Consider the following 27,888-nt stretch of genomic DNA (forward strand, 5'->3'; position numbering starts at 1 on the left):
TTCCAAAGGCTTTCGATTGCTTTTTCTTTAAAACAAGAGATTGTTGGGAGGGTACAATTTGTCCATCTGCAACTTTCACATTTTGCCTGATTTGGTCTTCTAGACCCAAGAAGAAAAGGTTAAGTTTTTAATTCCAAATAACAGTCCTATAAATTCTTGAAGAAAAGCATTATTCCCACTTTCAAGTATGTACCATTCCAGGCTAAACACCTCTACCATCTTCAAGTTGATCCTCAGAGAGCATGACAGTCCCCTACCACTCTCAACACCCTCTGTGATATTTGTTCCATTTGTCAGAATCCTTAAATGTGTAAAATGAGAAAATACGTCCTAAGGTCCTATCCTGCTCTAAAGTTCTATGCACCTAACTCCTTACATCTAAAAACACATATTATAATAATTATCATTCCTCCCCACTCCTGCTTCAGCTGTATTTTACTTTCTCTAGTTACTGAAATATTCACTATCTCAGTATCTTTTCATAATTTGGATTCATGCTTTCTACTCTTTTTCATAGTTACTTGGTCAAGTCATTAAGTTTCTCTATGCCTCAGTCTCCTCAATCTGTAAGGAGTAGGGCTTGATCTAAGTTATCTTTAACATCCCATCCTGTCTTAAAAACATCTCTATCTACTAGTCTTTCTATGATTTCTTGATACATGCTCCTTGTGAGAACTTTAGGAGAGATGAGTAGCAAATTATAGAATGAAAAAATAGTGTTTTGTCATTAAAAAGTCTATTAAAATAAGATAACAAAACAGGGGATTCGTGGAGAAATTAAAATGATATTTTGTATATAATGTGGTTGATCACTTTTTTAATGTTCAAAGGCAGTAAAATATACCTATACTTGGTATATTTGCAAAACCATTAAAATGTTTTTTGATGGAGTAACATATGCATAACTTATAGAGATTGAAATTGTTCATAAGAAATTTGTTAGGCTCTTATCCTTGAGGAACCTAACACCTACTATGTGTTTTAAATTGGTGAGCCATATTGTATACATTAAAAGAATCATAAATCTTAAATGTCACTTGTTAGCTAAATTTCCTAAGGTGAATTCTATACTTCAAATTGATTATTTTTCCCTTGAAGTAGAAGATTTCATAACTATACTTATAAATGTATGGTTATAAATTCAATTACCATTGTATTGTATGTTTTTGATTGAATGTTTTCAAACTTATTGATCAAAACATTAAATCAATGTGCTGTACAATATTCTATTCAATAAATTACATACTTAAATCAGATTTGATGTTGCATGTAAACATCTTGAACAATCTTAAATTGGTTTTAGTTTCAGTGAATTTTTATATAATGCAACTTCAGGTGGCTTGGTAAGTGAACAACATGATGTCATTTCAGCATTTGGATAGTAGTTTCCAAGGATATTATCTTATGTTATCTGACAAAGATCAATATTTTTTTTCCTTTTGTCGTTTTCTTTGGTTGTTGTGTGCCCCTAAACATGCATTACTGCCTGCTGAAGATTTAAAAGCTTTATTGTAACAAATATGACTTGAAATCACATACACACACAAATACCAGTGCTCCAAAAGAATGGAATTTCCTGGCATTAGCAGAAATAGGTACATTGATAAAAAATATTCTTAACTGTAATACTCTCATAATATCACCCACCCAAACTGCAAACATAGACATCTGCATATTCCCTGTCCTGGATCTCCTCCATTCTATTATGTGTATTTTTGTTTAATAGTTTGGAACGTCAGAATGATAGTCAACAATTTTTTCACCTAAGGGACACTTTAAAAATAAATTAATCCAATCAATCATTTCATTTTATATATCAGTAAAATAAGTCCCTAAAATGGATTAATGATTTTCCCATGGTGATAAAATTTGGTTTAAAAAGATAAATCCAGTGTCAGTTCAGTGGCACAATGGACAGAACTAGGCCTGGAGTAAAGAAGACTTGAGTTCAAATCAGACCTCAGATATTTACTAGCTATGTGACTGGGCAAGTCAGAGCCTGTTTGTCTATTGCCAAGATTTTCTCTACTATAAAATGGGGATAGTGACAGAACCTACATCTCAGGGTTGTAGTGAAGATCAAATTACATAAAAAAGGCTTAAAGCACAGGGCCTGGAATATAGCAGTTGCTATATAAATGCATATTCTATTCCCTTCCTTTCCCCTATTATTTGCTTGAAAATTACTGGTGAAAACCACATCATAAAGATCTAGAGGAATCCATTCATATTTTTAATTTTTCTTCAAAACGATTGATTGTTTTTGGAATAATTATATAGAAAGAGTCAATAATACATAAAAAGCAAGTTATAAATGTGATTCTTAAAAAACAGCTACAAATTACAGAATCCTAAGTGTGAAGGAAACCTTAATTGAGAGTACAGTTAGTTTACAACTAGCTTTGATTTAAGAATAACAAATAAATCATTTTGGAAACACATCTGTCTATCTTTTAAAATATAATACAAATAGAAGGCACCTCTACATTTTATCTTGGAAATAGATTTCTGTGTCTTACTAGAAATTTTCCTTTATTCAGTATGACCCATCTCTCCAGAAAGAGACTTTCTTCATTTCTCTGCAACTTAGACCACTATTCTCACATTTGCTATCTCACTCCATTATTGTCTTTTGTTTGCTTTTTTACTGTATTAATTGTATTATATATAATACACTATGTAATTGTATTATATATGATACTGTATTATTGTACTGTATTAACCAATATTTAAACTATCAAAATGATGACTTTCAAAACAGATTTCTCTTTCCATCAAAGAAATGCATCAAATTTATTACATGAGCCATGATCATATAAACTTGATAGTCATCATCTGAAAAATTCCTGCAACTTTCATTTTCGGTTTCTTTTTCTTTTTTTTTAAGCAATTGGGGTTAAGTAACTTGCTCAAGGTTACACGGCCAGGTGTTTCTGGGTGGGTGCTAAGTGTCTGAGCCCAGATTCGATCCCCAGGTCATCCCAACACTGGAGCTGGTGCTCCTACTCTCTGTGCTACCTAGCTGCCCTTTCATTTTCATTTCTATGGCACAAGAGTAGAAAGCAATATCATAGAGACAGAAAGTTAGGCAAGAATGCAGTTTCCTCTTGAGTTTTATTATTTTCATAGATGACATTTACATTATGAGAAATGAAAGTACACTAATAGGTATTGCTGTTTTTGTCTTTGATATGAATATTTCCCTTATCTTAGGATTGGGAGGAAGATAGAAAGCAAGTATTAGAAATTAATAATCACACAGAGAAAATGTTTCCTTCTATGCTGTTTTAAAAAAAAAAAATTTTTCCAAAAGGCATAGTTGCCTCAATGGTTTGGTGACACTTGTTCCCATCTAAATAAGAATGGTTTTAATCTTCTAGTAATATGTAACATCACAAATACTTCTATGAGAAATTCATGTTTTAAAAAAATAAGTTGTGAGAGAAAATTAATTTCCTGATTAATTTTATAGAATGTTATGGCAAAAAATTTATGATAAACAAAAAAACACAGAAGGAGAATACTAAATATGCTTTGGTAATATGGGAATATCTGAATTCCAAGAACTGATTGATTGGACTCCAAATTTTATTTAGGATGAGCAGCTTAAAATTATGATAAACAAATTAAAACTTTAAAATTTATTGAAACTTTATCAGAATGTTTAGAAATATAAGAAGGGGGGAAAAAGGAAATTCCATCATAGTAAATCATCCAGTTATTAACAATCAGCTGGATATCTGCAAAAGTTTTCAAGCTGTGACTTGTGACCAGGTTGAATCAAGTTCATGAAGCCTAGTCAAAAGTAGCCTAGGTCTGATGGTATGCAATTTGTATTATTGTGCCTGGGTAAGGAGGTGATATGCCCCACGTGCATTTTAATAAAATTGAAACTTGGAAGGGAAAGACAGGAAAAGACAGTCATTAAAATATAAGTGGGAAGGTATTAAGAGCCAGAAGAAAGTTCTACAGATTCTAGAAAGTGGCAGAGCATTGACTCACTCAACAGCTTATAGAAATGCTAGGCAGAGATAGTGTCTTTAGAGTACAGACAGCATTCTCACCTTTGTCCCTAGCTAGTCTGCATATCTGTCCAGATATAATCAAAGCTAAAGTTCCTTTTTGTGGGAGCTTGCTCTAACATGGGGAGAGTTGCAGCACATTGTCTGAAGAGAATGCATCCTCAGAGCTTCCGCTCAAAGTGAAAGAGTGGAGGCTTCCACCACTATTCCCCTCCAGCTAATCCTAGCCTATGGTGCCTCTAGTTGAAAGAGCACTCTTACCATTCCAATTAAAGAGAATCCATGATACCCAGCCAAGCCAATATTTGAAAGTAGAAGAGAATGAAGATGCCCATTGAAGAGTGAACACTGACAAATCAATCCTCGCAAAAGAGATATTATACCTTAAAAATATAGCAGCTAAATGAGCTACCTGATCTATGTCACAGTGAAGGGTCAATTCAGCAGACAAGAAATCTGCTTGACTCACCTCAGAAGGAGATTGATCTGACTGGCTGAGATGTCAGCTATACAATCAGTCAGTACAACCTACTATGTTCCAGGTGCTCTACTGAGGGCTAGGGTGCCGAAGAAAAATTAAAAACAAACAAACAAACCAGTCTCTTGTCTCAGACAGCTTTAGTCTAATGGGAGATACTGCGTCTAAACAATTATGTACAAACAAGCTATATACAAGATAAATTGACAGAAGGAAGGCATAAGAATTAAGAAGGATCAGGAAGGGTTTCCCACAAAAGATGCAATTTTAGTTGGGATTTGGAAGAAGCCAGAAAAGCCAAGTGGTGAGGAAGGAGAGCATTCCATGCATGACAAACAGCCAGTGATAATGTCTGGAGTCATGAGATTGCTTGTCTTTTATGAGGAACAAGAAGGAGGACACTGTCATTGGATTGAAAAGTTCATGGAAGTAGGAAGATTGTAAAGGGGTGTGTGTATTTAAAATTCCAAATAAAATATTTTATATTTGATCCTGATATGATAGGGAGTCACTGGAGTTTGCTCTGTGTGTGTGTGTGTGTGTGTGTGTGTGTGTGTGTGTGTGTGTGTTGGGGGTATGGGGGAAAGAGGTGACTTGGTCACATCCATGCTTTAGGAAGATCACTTTGACAGCTGAGTGGCAATTGGACTGGAGTGAGGAGAGACTTTTGACAAACAGACACCAGCAATCTACTGCTTCAGTCCAAGGATTATATAATGAGCCCCAGTACCAGTCTGGTTATTCAAGAAATGTCACAGGGGTGGCTAGGTGGTGCAGTGAATAGAATACCGGCAGTGGAGTAAGGAGCACCTGAGTTCAAATATGGCCTCAAACACTTAACACACACACACACACACACACACACACACACACACAACTAGCCATGTGAGCTTGGGCAAGTCACTAAATCCCAACTGTCCTGCCCTCCCCCCTCCAAAAAAGCAAAAAATGGAAGGAAAGAAAGAAAGAGAGAGAGAGAGAGAGAGAGAGAGAGAGAGAGAGAGAGAGAGAGAGAGAGAGAGAGAGAGAGAGAGAGAGAGAGAGAGAGAAAGAAAGAAAGAAAGAAAGAAAGAAAGAAAGAAAGAAAGAAAGAAAGAAAGAAAGAAAGAAAGAAAGAAAGAAAGAAAGAAAGAAAACTGTCATGAAGATAAAATAAATAGGCAAAGGGATGAAAGAGTGAGGAATCAAGGATAACACCCAGATTATCGCAAGCTTGGATGACTAAGGGCTAAATCCAGCTCACCAATCTGTCCCCAGGGAAATACTATTTCCTGACAACAGCCTGTCCTGCTCAGCAGTGGCATAACCAATTAATCACCTAAGGCATTGCTCACAAAAAACTTCATGAACTCCTAAGGATACCAAAATCCTATTATTTTAGAATTCTAAGTTACTTTGACCACATATGTTCCCTACTTTATTGTGGTACCTTATAATCATTATAAGTTTTTACCCATTCTTTTCCCCACAGACTCTTTGTATATTCATTGGGAGATTATACTCAGTCTGCAGTGGGAGAAGCTTTTTATTGACTGTTTTTGCTATGCATTTTAATAGATGATTTTCTGCTAAATATTTGAGTCATACCACTGGTGGAGGTTCATGAATTGTAGCTTATGCTGTGTTTAAGAAAATAAGCTCCTTGGTGGCAGCTAGGTGGTGCAGTGAATACAGCACTGGCCCTGGAGTCAGAAGAACCTAAGTTCAAATCCGGCCTCAGACACTTGACAGACACATTTACTAGTTATGTGACCTTGGGCAAGTCACTTAATCCCAATTGCTTTGTATCCCCCCTCCACAAAAGAAAAGAAGCTCCCTCCCTACCCCTGAAACTCCAGAGTAGTAATATCTACCTCTCTGGGGATGTAATTTTTTCAGTACTGATATAGGTTGGAAGAGTAATTCAGAGAGCATGCTACTTCTGTAAGATGACTAATTGTGGCCAAGTTCTCTCCCTTCTAGAGTTTCTTTAGAGAGATGCTGGAAAGTAGTTGGTAGGTGCTGTTTTTATGTGGTTACATGTTATATTCTAGAAATAGAGAGGATCAGATGAATACTCATTGTCTTAAAGCATTTTGTGGGATATCTTTACCTGGTACACTGATTGGTCCTGGGGCTTTATCATGCCAAGGTGGTGTAGTCTCACAAGAAATAGTGATCTATTTCTCCCTGAAATATATTAGTTCCTCAGAAATATACTAATGTGTTCTTGCTTAAGTTTTATTAACAAGTAAACTTTTAGTATAATATCTAGAACTCTTATATGTTTTATTTTTATATGGTTGCTGCCATTCTTCCCTCTTCTGTGATGTTTGTAGTGATTCCAATCAATAATGGACACATAACAATTGCCTTTGTGACCCTCTCATCTTAGTGACTAGAGAATCATCAGAATTCCTCATCCAAAGATTTGTATTATGAATAGTTCTACCACCATACCCACAATAACTTTTACTATTAATCCTTCTCTCCCTCCCCACACCCTATATACCAAAAATCAGTGACTTCACTGTCAGTTTTCCTTCCTTCCTTGAACCACAATCAGACTTTCAAAAGATTGTAAGGTCTGTACTCTAAAGAGATCAAAGAAACCAAAGAAAGAACTCTATGTGTAAAAGGTTTAAAGCAGCTTTTCTTGGTGGCAAAGAATTGGGAACTGAGGGGATGCTTGTAAATTGAGGAAAAAATGAACAAGTTATGATATATAGATGTGATGGAATGCATAATAAGCTTCTGACATTCAATGTCATCCCAAAAGAGTGCATTATTTTCCATGTCAACAAGGAACTATGGAGCAAGAAGAGGTAGCCTAATGTAAGACAAAAGTTTACTAAGATCTCTTCATATCTACTCTAAATCATGATGGATCTGTGCAAGTAGTGCATTTAGTATCATCTCTTCATTAGATATACTCCTATCATCGCTTGGTAAGAACCTTTCAATTACACTAGCTGATAATAATACAAATTCTTGGTTTCTAATTACTTCTATTAAATGCAGTATAGTATACTTATGTGATCCACTCTGTGCAATCTGTACAATACTGTGTATTATCCAATCAAGCAGTTGGATGGATGAAGTTGTTTCATTAGGAATTTACAACATGCTTCTACGACCTGAGAGAGTTGAAGAAGGTAAGCTATACATAATAGGCACTCAACATTATCTTCCTTTAATTCAAGGTGCCTTGTATGCATACTGAACCAAAGCCCAAAGTGAATTTGACTCTACAGCTTCCATTTTGATTTCTTCTTGTCTTGCTTTCCTTACATCATTAGGAAACATGGTAGCAAAATAATCAGACAGCAGAGTACCAATTTGTGAGCTGGTATCCTTTGAACACTAGCAACTAAAACCACATAACATAATTATTTGTGTCTCAAGAAGTTTTCCATCTTTTTAATTGTTTGTTCAGCATGGTTAAGGGGCTAGAAAAATTAATCTGATGAACACGGTTCTAAGTTAGGGCAAGATGACAATGTCTGACCGCTATTAGAGGTCCCCAAGTCCTGCTTCCAAGATAGCCAGGGTAACCAGGGAGAGGGGGAGGAGATTAGAAGGAGGGAAGAGGAAGGAGGGAGAAGAGACAGGTTATGACATTTCAAAGGAAGTGGAATGGTACAGTGGAAAAGGTACAGAATGTGAAGGCCTAGTCATATCTCTTGACCCTTTCCACTTTTTCTATCTCCAGTAATGTCCTGCCATATCCCAAACTTGGATTACTCCCACCATCTGCCATCGTTATACTTATTCATGTTCTCATGAAGATGCTAACTGGATTCACTACAAATATCTGCTTCATAATCTCAACCAGGCTTTCATGTAAGTAAGGTGATCCTTTTACAATTCTATAATATATTCACTATCTCACTCACTACAGAGACTATTTCAAATTTTTTCACCTCTTTTCCTACCCTCCCAGCTGAGAAATTTGACTCAAATTTCCCCAAAATAATAGTCATTCACTGAGAGCCCCCTCTTTTCCTGTCACATCACTAACATTTTACAATTTCTTCTTTACACTCCTTTCTCACATAAAGAGGTGGCCCATATCTAAGCCTAGATAAACTCCTATACATGTAGACCTTATTGTATTCCATCCCACCTTCTCTAGAAGATTGTCCCTTCTTATTATTTTTACACTCCCATTAATCATTACTATATTTCAATCTATTTTTAAATTCCAAGCTGTTTAAAAGCATACTCTTGTCTCCTTGATCCTTAAAATTCCTTCATTTGATATAAATATTATCAATAGCTATCTTTCTGTTTGTCTACTCTCCAGTATGGCAAACCTCCTTGAGAAAGTTGTCTGTAATTGATGTTCTTACTTCTTTCTTTTTACTCTCTGGAGTCTGGCTTCCAAGCTAATCATTCAACTGAAACTATCCTCCTCAGAGTTACCAATGTAACTTTTTCTTTTTGCTTTTTGGAGGGGGGAAGGCAGGGCAATTGGGGTTACACAGCTAGTAAGTGTTAAGTGTCTGAGGCCGGATTTGAACTCAGGCTCTCCTGATTCCAGGATCAGTGCTCTATTCACTGCACCACCTAGCTGCCTCCCAATTATATCTGAACTGCTAAATCTAATGGGCATTTCTTCATCCTCAAACTGCTTGACCTTGGTTAACCCTTTGATATTAACATTCACATTCTTCTGTATATTTTCTTCACTTGAGCACTTCCCATGGCACTGCTTGCTCTTAGTTCTCCAAGTACGACTACTCTCTTTTAGTCTCCTTTGCTTGATCTTCCTCTAGGTCACTCCCATGAAATACGTGTGCCCACCCTGGGTCCTCTTTTCTTCCTATATACTATCCCATTAGACTATCTCATTTGCTCCTACAGATTCAATTATCAAGAGTATGATACCAATTTTCATATCTATTTATCTAGTTGTAACCTTTCTCCTGACATCCAGTCTTGCATCAACAAGTACCAATTTGATTTACAACCATTTGTCTTTTAGACATCTCAATTTCAAAGTTCCAGAATACAATTTATTATCTCCTCCCCAAAACCCTCCTCTGTTCCAAATGTTCCTATTGATACCAAGTAGATCCCCATCTTCCCAGGCACCCAGGCTCAATATTTAGGTATCATTCTCAATTCCTCACTGATTCTCAGTTGCATATCCTGTCTGTTTTAGTCTCTTTTTTCTTCTTACCTTCATATAATTGCTCATATATATCCACTACTCATTATCATTCAGAATGACCCAATATATCTAGTCCCTTGCTAAATTTCTTACTGTTACTGACCCTGGTGTAGAGGTTCTCATCACCCCACACCTGGATTGCTGTAGTAGCTTGCTTCCTGGTCTCCCTGACTCAATTCATCCCCTATTCTATCCCATCCTCCATTCAAGGTACTAAGGTGAATCTCCTAAAGTACTGGTCTGATTATATTACTAGGCTTCATCTAATATGATCTAGAGGTTCCTTATTTCCTCTAGGACTGAATATAAAATTATCTGTTTGACTTTTAAATCTTGTACAATTTGGCACTTTTCTAGCACTAGCGTAATTTTGTACATCCACATATTCTACAATCCTGTAATACTGACCTTGCTATTTCTCCCACAAGACATTCCATCTCTTGACTATTCATTTTTGCTGGTTGCCCTCCATGTCTTTAATGCTTTCCCTCTACACTTTCACTTCTCTCGTTGACTTTCTTCAAGATTCAGTTCAAATTCTACCTTCTACAAGAGGATTTTTCTCTCTATTTATCCCTCAAAGCTATTTCTCACCTTTTGAGATTGTTTCCTGCTTTCCCTGAACATATCATATATAGCTATTAGCATTAGAATGGGAATATATTTAAGTTCAAGAACATTGCCTTTTGCCTTTCTTAGCACATCTAGCTTTTAATGCATTTTCTGATATGTAGATATGTGCTGAAAATATATATCTTTACAGTTGATTGACGTGGTTTAAATCCTGTCTTTGATACTATATTTGAGGCCATGGACAAGTCACATAATCTGTCTGAGCAACAGTTTCCTCACATATAAAATGAAGGCATAGGACTAGATAATATTCCAGCTCTAAACCTGGAATCCATATAATATATAGCTATTTAATTTGAACTTAAAGACTTTTTTTGTTAGTTATCAGGTATAGTACTTACATTTTCCTTTTTTCTTTGGGATTTTATTACTTTTATATTTCATTTTCCCAATTACATGTAAAAACAATTTTCAACATTAATTTTAAAAGTCAAGTCCAAATTCTCTCTCCTCCCCCACCCTATGAAAAGACAAGTAATTTGATATAGGTAATATATGTGTAATCAAGCAAAACATTACCATGTTAGTCATATTGTAAAAGAAAACATGCCAAAATGAAAACACAAGAAAAATAAAGTTAAAAAATGCTTTAATCTGTATTCAGATTCCATCATTTCTTTCACTGGGAATGGATAGCATTTTTCATAACAGGTCTTCTAGATTGTCTTAGATCATTATATTGCACAGAATAGTTGTCATTCACATTTTTTAAATCACAATATTGCTGTCACTGTGTACACTATATTCCTTGTTCTACTCATTTCACTTTGCATCAATTCATGTAAGTTTCTCCAGGTTTTTCTGAAAGCATCTAGTTCATCATCTATTTTTCTTTTTAAATTAATTTATTTAATTTTAGTTTTCAACATTCACTTCCATAAGCTTTTGAGTTTTAAAATGTCTTCCTCTTCCTCTCATACCCACTTCCCATAATGGCATGCAATCTGATATGATTTCATATACATTCTTATTAAACATATTTTCACATTAGTCATATTGTAAAGAAGAATTAAAATAAATGGGAGAAACTATGAGAAAGAAATAAGACCCAAAACAACAAAAAAAGAGAGAAAACAAATAGTATATTTTGATCTGCATTCAGACTCCATAGTTCTTTCTCTGGATGTTGATAGCATTTTTTATCATGAGTCCTTTGGAGCTATCGCAGAGCCTTGCATTTCTTAAAAGAGCTAAGTCTATCAAAGTTAGTCATCATACAATGTAGCTGTAATTGCATACAATATTCTCTTATTTCTTCTCACTTCACTCAGCATCAGTTCATATTAAGTCACTCCAGATTTTTCTGGTTTGCCTGCTCATCATTTCTTAAAGCACAATGGTATTCCATAACATTCATATACCACAACTTGTTCAGCCATTACCTAATTTATGGGCTTCAATTTCCAATTATTTCCCACAACAAAAAAAGCTGCTAAAAATAATCTTGTACATATGGATCCTTTCCTCATTTTTATGATCTCTTTGGGATACAGTCTAAAAGCGGTATTGCTGGGTAAAATGGTATGCACAGTTTTATAGCCCTTTGTGTATAGTTCCAAATTCCTTTCCAGAATGGCTGGATCAGTTCACAATTCCACCAATAACACATTAGTATTCCAATTTTCCCAAATCTTCTTCAGCATTTATAATTTTCCTGTTTTGTCATGTTAGCCAGTCTGATAGGTGTGGTGCTCCAGAGTTGTTTGGATTTGTATTTCTCTAGTCAATAGTGATTTAGAACATTTTTTCATATGATTATAGATAACTTTAATTTCTTCTTCTGAAAACTGCCTGTTCATATCCTTTGATCATTTATCAATTGAAGGATGATTTGTATTCTGTAATAGTAATGGGATTTGAAGAGCCCCTCGTATTGGCAAGTAAACAGATACTTAACATTTAGTTTCAAGTTAGTTATATCAAGCCTTTGTTAAGAAACAGAGGGTATGAACCCCTGTTGCTGACGTAACAGGAAGGGGTGGAATAGGTAGGGGTTAATACCTTATATATAAGGAAAAACACAAGCTGGAGATTCAGAACTTCTGGGAGCAAGCAGCTGGAGATTGAGGAGGAGAAGCCCAGGCTGGAGAAAGTGATGTTGATTTTGAGTATGGGGTTTATGGTGGCAGAGCTTCTTCCAGAACCAGCCAGAACTTTGAAAAGAAAAGTGATTTTGAGAATGGAGCTTATGGAGGCAGAGCTTCTTCTGTGAGCCAGCCGAACCTTCTGCAGAATACTTCTGAGGGCCAGCTGGAGCTGCCAAAGACTTCTGAGGGTCAGTCAGAGTTGCCAGAGGAAGTATGACTGATGTGGGTACTTTGTCTCTCTGTTTTGGGTCTATGTTGATTTTACAGGCAGAAAGTGAAGTAATGGGGATGCCAGTAATGTATATGAATGCTTTTGTGGCTTTGTTAAGCCTTGTCTTCCCAGGAACAGAAACTGTGAAGGACTTGTGGTAGACTAGACACTGTGAGCTTCAATATGGAACAGGAACTACACAGAGAACTGGACAAGGAACTGGGAGCTGTCTGCCTTTGAACTTGGTTGGTTAGAATTGGGCAGGAGCTGGGACCATGGAAGACGAACCATGGAAGCTGAGAACCTGCCTCAAGTCAAAATGAAAAGACCTCTCCTTGGGTATTTAATGCTGACAGATGAGATTATAACTTACTTGTGACCTAGGAGTGGATGGCCTTTGTACTTTCCACTACCCTTTAAGAGAGTACTTAAGTGACTCATGATATTATAACTTAATTGTGACCTAAGGGTGGACGGCCTTTATACTGTCCATTACCCCTTAAGAGGGTACTTAGTAGTGATTGATGATATTGTAACTTAATTGTATCCCAGGGATGGAGGACTTTGACTTTTGTGTTTTGACCTAAAGTACTTTGTACTTTAAGGAGGCTTTGCCTCCCTAAGGGTGATTGAATTAAGGATTTACTAAATCAAGGACTTATTAAATGAATGTTATCTTTTGTTTAAAACTATGTGACCACTTTGGTGAAAATGATGTGGCCATTTTAGTGATAAGTTGTGAAGTTATAACATTTTGAATGCTGTACTTGATTTTCTGTGAATGTTTTGCTTTAATTTACTGTTGAATAGAGTGTTCATTATACTGTGTAATAAGAAACTTGAAAACCTGTCCACAGCAGTAGCCCTCTGGAAAGCTGCTCGTGCTTGGCTTTACATATTCTTATAAATTTGAATCAGTTCTCTACCTATTTTAGAAATGAGGCCTTCATCAGAGATGCTGGTTGTAAAAATTCTTTCCCCATTTTGTGCTTCTCTCCTGCATTGTTAATAATAATTTGAAGATCTTCTCTGCCACTTATTAAGCCAAAGGGAATTTGAATACCTTCCCTGCTTTGAAGATATATCCTGCCCCCTAAAAGGCTGAATATAATCACATGGAGGGCTGAAGCTCACCCCACACTGAGAAGAAAGCAAGAGAATCAGGGAGGTCAAATAGAGTTCAGGCCTGCACTCTGCTCTTACTCTGGTGTGACAGACCATTCCTGCCAAACTTTTAAGTTATCCTGGGCCCAGAAAATTATTTCACCCCATCCTTTTGTGGGTTCTACCACTCCAGGATTTATTTTAAGGCATTATTTAAAGGTCTTTGGAAGGGTTTGGGGGGAGTGCTCAGGTGAGTGCCTGCCTTCTCTCTGCCATCTTGGTTATGCCCCCTCCCCCCTTAAAGTCTTCTAATGACAACATTTCTAAAAATTCTAAAATTCTAAATTTCCCTCAAAAATCTTTCTTAGTTTTTTTTTTAGCATATAGACAAAAGCTCTTCATCACCTCTTATCTGGTTTTAACAATATGACTGAAATGTAGAAATATACATTAGAGACATAACAATAATGGTAACTAAAAGTTCTTTATATTCATTTGTATTAATGATTCTCACGGTCACCCCACATGGTATTAGATATCACATGCTTTATTAAAGGCTTTTTAACAATATTAAAAGTCACAATTACTCAATTAATACAGATAAATGAAGGAAATAACATGATGTATAAACATTTCCAAAAGTAAGGGCTGCATGTAACTGAAATTATTCATGTGAACCCTGGGTGACTAACAAATGGGGATACTACATAAGGAATTCATGTACTGGGAAAGAAGTTGAATTTAATAATTTCTCATATTTCTTCCAACTCAAGTATTGTAAATTTCTTCAAAATGAGAAGTTTTGGTCTAGGAAAACAAAAGCATTCTATAAATTCAATGGGTTTTTAAGAGCTGAAGACAATACAGAATTGAATCATCACTATGAAAGCTGAGAAAAATAAGAGATGCCCAAAGTATACTCCATATGATAATTTCCAAATGTGAAAATTTCACACTACATAATTATATGGATATCTGATACTGTAGATATGATGGATACGAATCTAATATTGAGAAATATGGGACAGTTCAAGTATGATTTCATCTAGCCTTTATTGACTACAGAAAAATGTATCATTTTTCAATTTGAGTCTTTTAGTAGACAAGAATCCCCTTTAGAAATAAAGAATGAGTTTAAAAATAACTTATAAGAGCTCTGAGATCCTCATTCCCCCCTAAAAAAATAATGCAAAATCTCAGCATTTTGATTAGGGCTAATTCCTGGCTGCTATCATCTCTTTCCGACTTATGGGTGATAAGAGTAGATGACCAAGGGAATATTTACTATTTAAGTTACTGAAAAATTGATTGTTGGAAATGCTGGTTCAGTACTGCCAAATTAGTAGGGGCCTATGACCATATGCGATATCTCTTATCCCATGCCATCTTGGCTTGCGGCTGTGAGCTTAGAACAGCATTCACAAGATTCTCTCTCCTTTCTTCCTTATTTTCCTGGGATAGAACCAGTACAACTAAGTCTTCTTACTCTTCCAATACTCAAAAGAGAATTATGTGGGATGGGTTCTTCCCTGTCTTCAACTCAGCTACTAAGTTTGAAACTGGTTTATCTCTAGGGCTTAAAAGTGTGTATTAGTACTTTCTTTAGTATCATAGTGTTAATTTTAACTTTTTATAGCATAAATTTCTCCTAAGCCACAGTATTGTTCTTAGGAACTGAAATGCTTCCTATAACCTTTTAACTAATATACTTCCCCTTGAACTAATTAGCAAAAGGTCATAGGATCACAAGATCATAGATTTTGAGATAACAGAGGCCTCTGAGCACAATCCTTTCATTTTACAGATGAGGAAATGAGGCACAGTGAACTTAAGAGACTTGTTCATATAGCTGGTATGTGCCTGAGGTGGGATTTAAAGTCATGTCTCCCTAACTACAAATCCAATTGTCTATCCATTACTTCATGCTGCCAGTCTGAGGTAGCTTATGCCTGCTGCATACAGCCTGTGACAGTGATCAACTAGAGATTTCAAAGTATGTACATGTCATCAAAGAGATCAAGAAAGGTGACTCTGGTGGTGACTAGGCATCAGCAAAAACTGACAGCACCTGGGCAGATAAATAGTCCTTTGGCTTCTTCTTATACCTTAAAGAACTAAGCATAATACTCTTAAACAAGATTCTGAACAGCAGGGTTGGAGACGTGGTTGACCAATTGTCTTTGTGACAAGACAGTAAGTTTTACCAGCAAAACCAGAAAAAGAACTTGTATCTTAAGGCCTTTTCATCTTAGTGTGTGTCTCTTTTAAAGAAACGCTAGTGCTAAGTAACTTCATTCTGGTTCCAACTGTGAACACCTTGAGAGAATTCAATATAGCTTTTTCTCTACCTTCAGGCTGGATAGCCTTCTGATTTCTTGCCCAACTAGCAGAATACCAGCAGTGTTCTTTGTAGGGGGAGCAAAAGCTATTTCAGAAATATAATTCTATGTATTATATAATCTTTGTAGGTAGATAAAAGAAGTACACCATAGTAAAAGAAACAAGGCTCAACCTTGGAATTTTAAGTTTATATTCTAAAGACATTCATCCTATGAGGTGTAGTTTTTTTAGACGGAAAGTATTACAAAGTATTTTATTTATCCTAACTTGAAAACTCATATCTTTTTTCCTAAATATGTCTATTAGTCCCATTCATACAAATATGCCTAAGCATTCACAAGCAGTGTGCAGTTGTTGAGATTCTCCTACCAATTCCCCTCACCCCCCAATCATGCCCAAAAATCCTTTTCTATTATCCTGATCCAAGAACCTGAAATCAAAATATGGGAACCACTTCTTTGGACTCTTAATTACAGATACTATTGTGTTACAGAATATTTATAGAATACCAAATATCAATTTACAGCATGCCCTTTTCCCTTTTTTCAGATGATAAAACTGAACTTCAAAGAGGTACCTTATAAGGGTAAGACTCAATATCTGAAGGGCAGCTAAGTGGCACAGTGGATAGAGTACCGGCTCTGGAGTTAGGAGAACTTGAGTTCAACTCCACCCTTGTAAACTTGATAGTTACTAGCTATGTGAACCTATGCAAGTCACTTAATCCCAATTGCCTTGCAAAAAAAAAAAAGTTAATATTTGAATCGAGCTTGCTGATGACTCCATACTTATTCTTCTATATTCTGCTAATTTTTTTTCATAATTTCCCTGTCAAAAGTTATAGGATAATATATAATACCTGGGAGGAGCTATATGCCATGACATCATTGTCATTATATATTTATCAAGTTGTATATCAGAGAAAAGAATCTACTCCAAATCCTCTGCCTACTCTTAATTAGCTAAAGGAAATGTGTGTGTGTGTGTGTGTGTGTGTGTGTTAAGTTAAGGAAATTGCTCTAACTTGAAGAAGAGTAGTCCAGAAACATTTGGAGTGCCATCATTTCCTACCCTGCTCATCTCCTCTGCTTTACCATTGTCTCCATTAACTCACATTTCTATAATATTATATCAGCTCTTAAATTCACACTTCCTCAGTCACCCACCACCTTGGGATCCCACCTTTTCTCCGATTAGAGGGTAGAGAGTGGAAATTGGAGCATTCTCTCAAACCTTCCACTTAAGGAAAGGTTTCCAGTGTAGCCATCGCATCGTGCCTCTGCTCTGAGTATTCTTCCCTCCCTCTTTTCAGTTATTTTCATATTTTGTCTTCTCCCCTTAGACTGTAAGCACCTTGAAGGCACAAACCGTCTTTTGCCTTTTTGTGTATCTATACAGTTTTGCAAAGGTCTTGGCATATATTAGGCATTAAATACATCTAACTTTTGTTGTACTCTATTGTAATATATCATTTCATATTGTATTGTCTTAACCATTCTCTCACTTTATTTTATTTGTAACAGGGACTTATTTTAGTAGAATCAATATATTACATAGAGTGCTGGACTTGGAGTCAGGAAGACCTTTGTTCAAATTCCATTTCTAATACTGGCTAAGAGAACCTAGAAAAGTCAGTTAATGTCTATGCACCTTAGGCAGTGTCTTGGACTTATCTACTAAGTCACAGATAGGCTCTATTTGGATGTTAAACAGAGTACCATATCCCTGTGAAATGATAGGACATTTACATTTTTTGCCATTTAATATTTTCACATGCTTTAATGAAGCAAGAAAACAAAAATGTCCAATATTCATATGAATATATAACACACAACCACAATGTTTCCAGCACTTAGCACAGTGCTTGGCATTATTAAGTTTAATAATTAATTAAACTTAATAATGTTTATTGATTAATTGATTGATATCATGTAATATAGATAAATTGGTCAATCAATAGATAAATAAGTTCTCTTCTTCCCTATTTAATCTAAAAAATAAAAGGAGAATAAAAGTTCAAAATTATAGTCTAAAATGTTTTTTACCTTAGAAGAGGCAAATGTATAATGAATTATTTCCTGGACTTGTAAGAGTTTATTTATTTTCACATTTATCAGCCTTGTTTACCATGTAAGATTTGCCGAGAACTCTCAAGTTAAGGGGAAAAAAATCTGTATTTCATTGTATGCACATACAATTTACTTCCTATCTAGAATTGTTCTGTAAGTAGAACTATAGTCTTTTAAATGCACTCCCTTTTTTATACCCAATACTGACACTTCTTCTGAACAGTACAATTTACCTTCAAAAAGAAAATCATTTCAGGATATTCTTTTGCTGTGATTGACATCAAGTGAGCTGGCACATACTTTGGTGTAACGACTTTGCATTCAATAGTAGAATGAGTCAGCAATCCAGACATAATGCCCATGATAAAAACTTTAGAATTTAATGGCTCCTTTCTCTGGCCCACTGATGTAGTCATTCTTCAAAAGAAAGGCTGGATTTGGGCGTATTTGCAGCTTATATTAGTTGCTGTGCATTGGAGACATAAGGCAGATTGGCTGGAAAATCTTGAAAATATGGGTAATAAGAAATTAAAATATAAATAATTAGTGAAAAAAAACTTAAAATTTTTTGTAGTCTTTTGCTTTTCCAGTAAGAATGAAATACAGCTCTGTATCTCTGGTCTTATTTTCCTTTTTAAGAGACACTACGAAGAATTGCAACAACTTATATAGGGTTTTACCTTTCTTCACTATAATTCAGCTAACATCTGTTAAAGGGCATGTATACAGGGCATTCTTCCAGATACCAGAACAAAATGCACAGTGCCTCAAAGGAAGCACACATTGAATGGGAGAATTATGAAAACAAAAATTATTCACACAGAACAACAGATGACATAAACATTAGAAAATTGCAAAAGGGAGAGGATTCTAGGAAGATGGTGAAGTAGGTCAGAAAATTCCAAGCTCTTCAGATTTCCCCCCAAACAAAACAAAGTAGTGCCTCAAGGTGAACATAAAGTGCTAAAAATAGATAAGAATTGGGGCAGAACAGTGGTCCTCCTGGGAGAATTGCAGATCTGAAGAAAATTCCCAGGACCAAGGTGTAGTCCCTGTAAAGAGAAAACACCTTTAGGCTAGTTCTGCAGAAACAAGTGGCAAACCCTGGGGCTAAATGGTTTGGGAAGTGGCCTGAGCCCCAGACAGAGGACCTTTCACCTCCTGGACACTGTGTGGAGCCAGGGTCTGAGCCAGAAGATTGAGGGGACCTCTGCTAATAAGGAATGTCAGTCCTAGCTGTGCTGTCAAGATTTGGCCCTGGGGGAGAAGGAACCAGCACATGCAGGGTGGAGGCTTAGTGAAAGCAGAAGCAGTGGGGAAGGGACACTGCTAGCTGTGGGCACTTACAGGAGTGAAGAATACTTGGCTTCCATTCCAAGCTCAAGGGGAGAACTGAAGGAGGATTTGACTCAAGAGACACCATCCCCCACATCCCAGGACTAGAGTTAATTACAAAATAAATAAATAAACTGCTACAAAATTTTTAAAAGATGAGTAAATGAGAAAGAATCTAGCCATAGAAAGTTATTATGCAGATAGAGAAGATTGGGGTTTACCTTCAGAATAGGATGCTGAACCAAAAAAAAGTATCTCCTACACAAGAAAATAATGTCACATGGTCATATATCAAAAAGAATTCATAGAAAAACTTTAAAAAAGACTTTAGATAGAGGTTTCTGGGAAGATAGCAGAGAAGGTCAGAAAATTCCAAGTTCTCAAGATTTTCCTCCACAAAAGAGTTAAAATAGCATCTTAAGGCAAACAAATTGTGCATGAAGATAAAGAAGAATAAGGGCACAATCAGGGTCTTCCTGGAACAATTTGAGAATAACAGAAGAAAAAAAAACAGGACAAGGCTTGTTCTAGGTGAAGAGTAAACACCTCTAGGCTAGGTTCCATTTTTAACAACAAAAAAAGCTGCTAGGTTAGTTGGTGTGAGAAGCTGCCTTGGTCCCAGTCACAGGAACTTTTACCCCTGGGACAGTGACAAAAATTGGGTATCTGAGCCCAGAGGTTCCCAGATCAAGGGAACCTCTGCTGACAAGGAATAACACACCCAGCTGTTGTATGAAGAGTGTCAGGGGCTAGAAGGAACCAGCACATGCCCATGAGTGCAGAAGCAGTGGGGCAGAAAGCCCCTGGCTGTGGGCACTTACAGGAGGTTGAGTTTGAATTTGGTTCCTGACCAGAGGGGAACTAAGATCTGGGGCAAGAGGCACCATTTCCCATACCCCAGGGCTAGAAGTGATTACAAAAATTAAGTTATTACTACAAAAAGTGCACCGGCAAAGGAGAAAGAATCCAACCATGGAAAGCTATTATGGGAATAAAGATGACCAAGGTTCATCTTCAGCGGAGAATACTGAAGTAAAGAAAGCCCCCAAAGAGTAATGTCAAATGGTCATCTGCCCAAAAAGAATTCATAGAAAATCCTAAGAAAAAACTTTAAAAAATCAAATGACAGAGATGGAGTAAACTCTAAAAAAGAAAATAAGAATAATCAAAGAAAAACAAGAAGGGTATGAAAGAAAAGTCAATCTACTAGAAAAGAACCAAAATCTTAAGGAAGAAAATGATACCTTGAAAATTAGAATTGGGCAGGTGAAGTCAGTGAATTTATAAGAGATCAAGAAATCATTAAACAAAATATGAATAAAGGAAAAATAGAAGAGAAAGTGAACATCTTATAAGAAAAACAACAGATTTGGAGAATAGATCAAGAAGAGAAAATATAAAAATAACTGGACTAACTGAAAGTTACGATAAAAAAATAATCATGCTACAATAATACAAGAAAAAATCAAAGAAAATTGTCCTGAAGCATTAGAACAAGGGAGAAAGTAGAAACAGAAAAAAATCCATCAATCACCACTTAAAAGAGATCCTATGAGGAAAACTTATAGGAATATCAGAGTCAAATTCCAAAACCCCCAGCACAAGGATAAACTATTAAAAGATTAAAATAATTTAAATATGATGGTTCTGAAATTAGAATTACACAAGACTTAACAGCAGAGATCTTAAAGGACTACAGGTCTTGAGACAAAAGTTATGGGAAGAGGAAAAAAAACCCCTGCAAAGTTAAGTATTATCCTGAATGGAAAAAGATAGATGTTTGATAAACTCTCAGACTTTCAAGTCTTTGTTTAAAAAAAATCCTGAACTTAATAGAAGATTTGACCTACAAGAACCAAGAGAAATATAAGGTACATACCAAAGACTGATTATAAGGGATGATTCATAAGGACAAACTGAAATGTATCTCTAATATTCTTATTAATAATTCAGTAGTTCAAAAGAAGGAGTGGGGTAAACCTAAGTATGATGTGAATTTAAAAAGTAAAACTATTTGGAAACAGTTAAAAAGAGTAATTATTTTATGCAAATGAGGTACAAGAGGAAGAACTGATACAGAGGAATTAGATGGGGGAGGAGGGCTGGTAGTTCTGGTACCCTATTTTCATCAGGAATGGGTTTAAGAGGGAATAACACATATAGTTAGAAGAATATAGAAGTCTTCTAAATTCAGAAGAAATAAAATGATTGGGGCATAGGGAGGGGGGAGAGAACAAGGGAGGGATCTTTAGAGGGGAGGGTGACAGAACAGGTAAAAGGGGGGTACGGAAGGTTCTTTAGTTTTATGGAAATGGGAGGACAGTAGAGGGATCCTGGGGTGGGGGGGAATAGGCGAGTAATATGTCTACATATGTATGTATGTATGTGTGTGTGTGTGTGTGTGTGTGTATAGCTATAGAGAAACTTATATAAACTTTATTGTAGCCTTCTGGGGAGGTTGGGGGAAAGAAAAAAAGAACAAAGTAAAAAAAATGCGCAGCAGAAACAAAAAGAAAACTTACAAGGAAGCAAAGATGGACAATTCTCAACGCATGTATTATTTCTCATACAGGCTTTTTTTTTTTTTTTAAAGCAATCGGGGTTAAGTAACTTGCTCAAGGTTACAAGGCCAGTTATTTCTGGGTATGGTGCTGAGTATCTGAGCCTGGATTTGATCCAGGTCATCCCGACACTGGAGCCGGTGCTCTTACTCGCTGAGCCACCTGGCCACCCCTAAGCACCTGGTGTTAAGTAACTTGCTCAAGGTTACACGGCCCGGTGTTTCTGGGTGGGTGCTAAGTGTCTGAGCCCGGGATTCGATCTCCAGGTCATCCCAACACTGGAGCCAGTGCTCTTACTCGCTGTGCTACCTGGCCGCCCCTCATACAGGCTTTCTTGAAATGAAAATTTATTGTTACGTATTTTAAATCCTCACTTATGTTTTGCTATGCACATGACATGCTTTTTTCCTTTCTTTGTATTTAAGTTTATGGTGTGTTTTTGTTTCTTTTCTCTATTCCATATTTATGTTCTGGCCCTTGAGTCTAATATAAAATTTTAAAAAGACTTTAAAAATCAAATGAGAGAGACTGAGGGAAAACATTTGAAAAAGTAAGAACAATCCCAGAAAAATAAGGAGATTATGAAAAGAAAGTCAACCAAATACAAAAGAAGATCCAGAACCTTAATGAAATAAAAAAATGATTACTTGAAAATTAGAAATGGGCAAAAGGAAGTCAGTGAAGTTATGAGACTAAAAAATAATAAAAAATATTAAAAATGGAAAAAATAGAAGACAATGTGAAACATAAGACAAACAACTGATTTGGAGGAGACATCAAGAAGAGAAAACATAAAATAATTGGACTACCTAAAAGCTACAGTTTAAAAAAAAGAATCTTGATAAATAATAAAAGAAATGATTTAAAAAATTGTTCTGAAGCATTAGGGAAAATAGAAATAGGAAAAATCCACCAATCGTCACCTGAAAGGGAGTATATAAGGGAAACCCACAACTCATGATTAAAATATTAGAAGGGAAAAAAAAAAACAATTTAAATATGCTGGTGCCACAATTAGAAACACACAAGTCCTAGTGGTGGGAACACTAAAAAACTGCAGATCTTGGAATGCTATATATTGAAAAGCAAAAGAACTGGGGTTGTGGCCAAAAATATCATACCCAGCAAAGTTAAGAATAATCCTGAGGGGCCGCCAGGTAGCACAGCGAGTAAGAGCACCGGCTCCAGTGTCAGAATGACCTGGAGATCGAATCCCGGGCTCAGACACTCAGCACCACACCCAGAAATAACTGGCCGTGTAACCTTGAGCAAGTTACTTAACCCTGATTGCTTAAAAAAAATAAAAAAAAAATAAAAAGAATAATCCTGAATGAAAAAAAAAATTGGTCATTTAATGAATTGCCAGACTTTCAGGATTTTATTATAAAAAAAAAACTTCTGAACTTAAGAGAAAATTTGATATACAAGAGCCAAGAAAAATATAAGGCATATACCAAAGACTAATTACAAGGGACTCAATGTGGCCAAACTTTACTTTTTTATGTAAGGAAATGTAAAATATATGTGTAAGTTTCTTATTAGTAATTGGGTACTTTTTAAGAAAGATTGGGGTAGACTTAAGTATGATGTGATTTTCAAAAGTAAATCCATTTAAGAACAGGTTAAAAAAAGTAATTATTTTGTACAAATGTTGTCTGAGAGGAAGAACTGACACAGAGGAATTAGGTGGGGAAGGAAGGTTAGTGGTTTTTTTTAACCCCAATTTAATCAGGAATGGGTAAAAATGTAGGAGTCTTGTAAATTCAGAAAGAAATAAAAGGCAAAGGGAAGAGGAAGGTGGGGAGAGAATGAGGGAGGGACTGTGAAAGGGGAGGGTGAAGGATTAGAATAGGGGAGGGTAATACAAGGGTGTTTACATTAACCGGAATGGCAGGATAAGGGAGGTGGGAGAGTAGGTTAAGTAGTAGAAGGGCAAAGTATCAGGTAGAAGTAAAGCAGAGGAGTCAGGAGGGATAGGAAATAAGAGATACACACAAATGGAAAATAAAAATCAGTAAAATTAATCAGGGAAAAAAAGCAGAGCTACTAATCATGATCTCAGGCAAAGTTAAAGCTAAAATAGATTTAATAATAAGAGAAATAGTATATGTCATCCATGTTAACCAATATTGTTTTAGACTATTTAAAATAACTAGAGAATATAATAATGGAATATTGTGGCATAGGAAATGATGAGTTGGTGGACTTAGAAAAATATGGAAAGACTCCGACTCAAGGAAGAAGAGATTACCTACTCTCAGAGAAACAGAAGACAAATAAATACAGTACGGTCTTGCATAGATGCATAAGAAAGAATATATGTGTTTATATGAGTATGATTATAGATATCCAAGCATATGCATATGTATATAAGTGTTCATGTTATGTGTATGTGCATGTATATGTATTTGTGTGTATATGTCTGTATGTGTATATATGTATGTATATGTGTGTATACACTTAATTGTACCTTCTTGGGTGGGGTTGGGGGAGGAAGGTAGAAATAAAGAACAAAGTAAAAAGTTCACAGCAGAGAACAAAAGAAAACTTACAAGGAAGCAAAGAAAAGATGAACAGCTCTGAACACAATGGGTAGTATTTCTTTTATAGGCTTTCCTGAAATGGAAATTTATTGCTTTATATTTTGAATCCTCTTTCTGCTGTGCAGATAAAAGAAAAAAAAAAACAAGTTGCAAAAGGGTCTGTAAAAAACAAAAAAGACCAAAGGAGAAGATGATGGCTACCAAGTTGACAAGTCAGGAGAGGATTCTAAATGTTGGTAGTATTTGTGATGAACTTTAATGATGAGGAGAGATCCAACAGGGATAGGGAGAATATTTTAGTCATTTGAAACTCAAATGTTCAACTCAATATGTAATCTCATCCATATGGGCATTTTCTCCATGATAGAGATCACACATGACCCAAATGAACTTGGCCAACCTGTCAGACTCTAGTCCATGATGTACCACAAGTTCAACACAGAGGTTCCTTTTACATATTTGAGGATTATGTTAACTTTTTCTTTGTATTCTGAGGATAGAAGCTGAACCTGCAGACCATATATCATCTATCCCTCATTTCTGTCACATGGCCAACCCATCTTTTATCTCATACATTCCTCTGATTTCTTTTTTCTCTCCTTCATAATTTTGCATTTATAAAGTATTAGAGTCAACTCACATCTCTCCAAGGTTTTCTATGTCTTTTATTGTGTGTGATGTCCATTTGCAATTATTCAGCACTTTACAGTTATCAAAGAACTTTACCAATATCATCTCATTTATTCTCACACAATCCTATGGTATAGGTACTATTAGCGTCACCAGTTTACTGAAAAGTAAGGTAGACAGAGGATTAGTGGGATGACAAGGACACATAGCTGATAAGTGTCAAAACAAGATTTGAACAGTTTACAAGTCCAGCATTTTATCTACTGAGGAAAATCTATCTTATAACTGTCCTTACCATACGAATTCTTTTGAGTATAAGATGGTTTTCTGTTTCAGGGAAAAGTTTAGGGACATTTAAAGAACTTTGCAATAATCAAAGGCAATTCACTCCTCTTTCCTCCCTCTGTTACTCCAAACTCCCTCACTTATGTTCAGTTTTTCCCTAATGACTCTTTCCCTACATATTCATGTCACCTCCATTCTCAAAAAACCCTCATTTGATCTGTCTGTAACCTTCAGTTATCATGCTATATTGCTTCTGCCCTTTGTGACTCAACTGCATGAGAAAGTCATACAATAAACTCCTCTACTTCCTCTCCTCTCACTTTCTCTTCATAACCCACTACAGTCTGGCTTCTGACCTTTTCATTCCATCAAAACCACTCTCTACAAAGTTACCAATGATCTCTTCATTGGCCTTTTATTAATGTTCATTCTTCTTGATCGTTTTTTCAGTCTTTGTCACTGTAAATCACCCTCTTCTCCTCGTTCTAAGTTTTCAGGATACCACTCTTTTCTGTTTTTTCTCCTTCCTATTCCAATACACCTAGTCAGTCTTCTTTGCTGGATCTTCATCTGGCCATGCCCACTCACTCTGGGTGAACCTCAGGGCTCTGTCCTGAGTCATCTTCTCTTTTCCCTCCATATTACTTTACTAGATGATCTCAAAGCCCCTTTCAAACTTACCTATTACTGTTGAGGGCATCATTAACCCCCTAAATCCCTCTTGCCTTCACTCTCACTCTCATACCTAGTCTATTGCCAAAGTCTGTTGATTTCACCTTTGTAATATTTTTCAAATCATCCTTTTCTCACCTCTGATATTGCCACCATCCTGCTTCAGGACCTCATTACCTCTTGCCTGGAATATTAAAATAACCTGCTGGTGGATCTGCCTGCCCCTAGTCTCTCCCCAATACAATTCACCCTCCATTCAGCTATCTAAGTGATTTTCCTAAAGTGCATGTTTTACTATGTCATCCCTTACCCCCATTCCATAAATTTCAGGAACAAATATAAAATCTTCTGTTTGGTATTCAAAGACTTTTATACCTAGTTGCCCTTTCCCATTACTTTTCAAGTCTTCTTATACCTTATACCCTTCCCAACCATATCATTGTTTCATCTAGCTACGCTGCTTACTCTATGTGAGCCTATTCTAACTGTCATTCCATGAAAAATATATCCCATCTCTACCCTGGTCATTTTCTCTGGTTGTCCCTGATTTCTGGAATGCTGTTCTTCCTTTCCCTGCCTCTTGGCTTCCCTGTCTTCTTTCAAGTTCCAACTGAAATTCAACCTTCTGTAGCAAACCTTTCCCAACACCTCTTAATTCTAGTGCTGTTCTGCTTTTAATTATATACTCTTTATCTGGTACTTAATTGATTGCTTTTTTCTCCCCCATTAGATAACAATTTCCTTGAGGGTCATGGACTGTCTTTTGCCTTTCTTTGAAACCCTGCATCTTGGCACAATACTTAGTACAGAGTAGCCTTTAATAAATGATTACTGACTGTGGACAAGCACATATGCACTTTTATGTATGTGTGTGTGTATATATATATATATATATATATATATCTGTGTGTGTGCATTTATGTAGTATGTACTTTGTTTGGAATTTCTACAAACCCCTTTTAAACCCAGAAGATACATATGAATGTGTACACACATTATATGTGTGTATATGTATGCATCTGTATTTATGTATGTATATAGCATATATATTTATATACACGTATACCTTATGTACTGTGGAGAGAAAGAGAAAGAAAGAGGGAGGGAGGGGGAGAGAGAGACAGAGAGACAGAGAAGCTATTCCAATTATCACCAGTAGATAAATGGAAAATGGACCAAGGATATAAACAAAAAATTCTAAAAAGAATTATTGCAAACCATAAATAGAATGACAAAATTATCCAAATCACTAATAAAAGAAATTAAAATCAAAACAAAAAAAATAACATCCCACACACTTAATAATACCCATTTCCTACCACCAGATTCCCAAGATCATCATGGAAGATGATCTGTGCCCTCATTGTCAGTGGCTAGTGAAGAAGAACTCTCAATCTACACTTTTCATTTTGGGTAGGACAACATAAATTTTACAGGATGAGAAGGAGTGTATTAGTTTCTGTCTAAATTCTCCCCAAAGCAACACATATTCTGAAATTTCCTAATGATGTCACATATATTGAAATGTTTGTTTATTATTTTTAAGTTAATAATAAGCAATCAAAAACAAATTAAATACATTGTAAGCATGTTATAAATGATGAAGGTATTAAAAGTTACATATCACTGTGCTGGTTTTAACATTTGATAAGAAAAGGAAGCTAGGAGAAAAGCAGATGGCTTTAAATCAGAAGAAATCAGAGTGGTAATGTTTATCTGTCTGCTTATGTATTTTCAACAATCAAAAGAACATTTGCAATTTT

General features: G+C 35.9%; 1 pseudogene; it reads right to left on the bottom strand.

Annotated features, from left to right (window-relative positions):
* Nucleotides 1-7,287: 7,287 nt before the first annotated feature.
* On the bottom strand, nucleotides 7,288-18,515 carry LOC138142459 (kelch-like protein 5 pseudogene; annotated as a pseudogene).
* Nucleotides 18,516-27,888: the final 9,373 nt, after the last annotated feature.

The sequence above is a fragment of the Petaurus breviceps genome, unplaced genomic scaffold (genome assembly GCF_028583685.1).
Source record: "Petaurus breviceps papuanus isolate PSGF00001 unplaced genomic scaffold, PetGlider_PUasm1.0 90579, whole genome shotgun sequence".
Classification (NCBI taxonomy): Eukaryota; Metazoa; Chordata; class Mammalia; order Diprotodontia; family Petauridae; genus Petaurus; species Petaurus breviceps.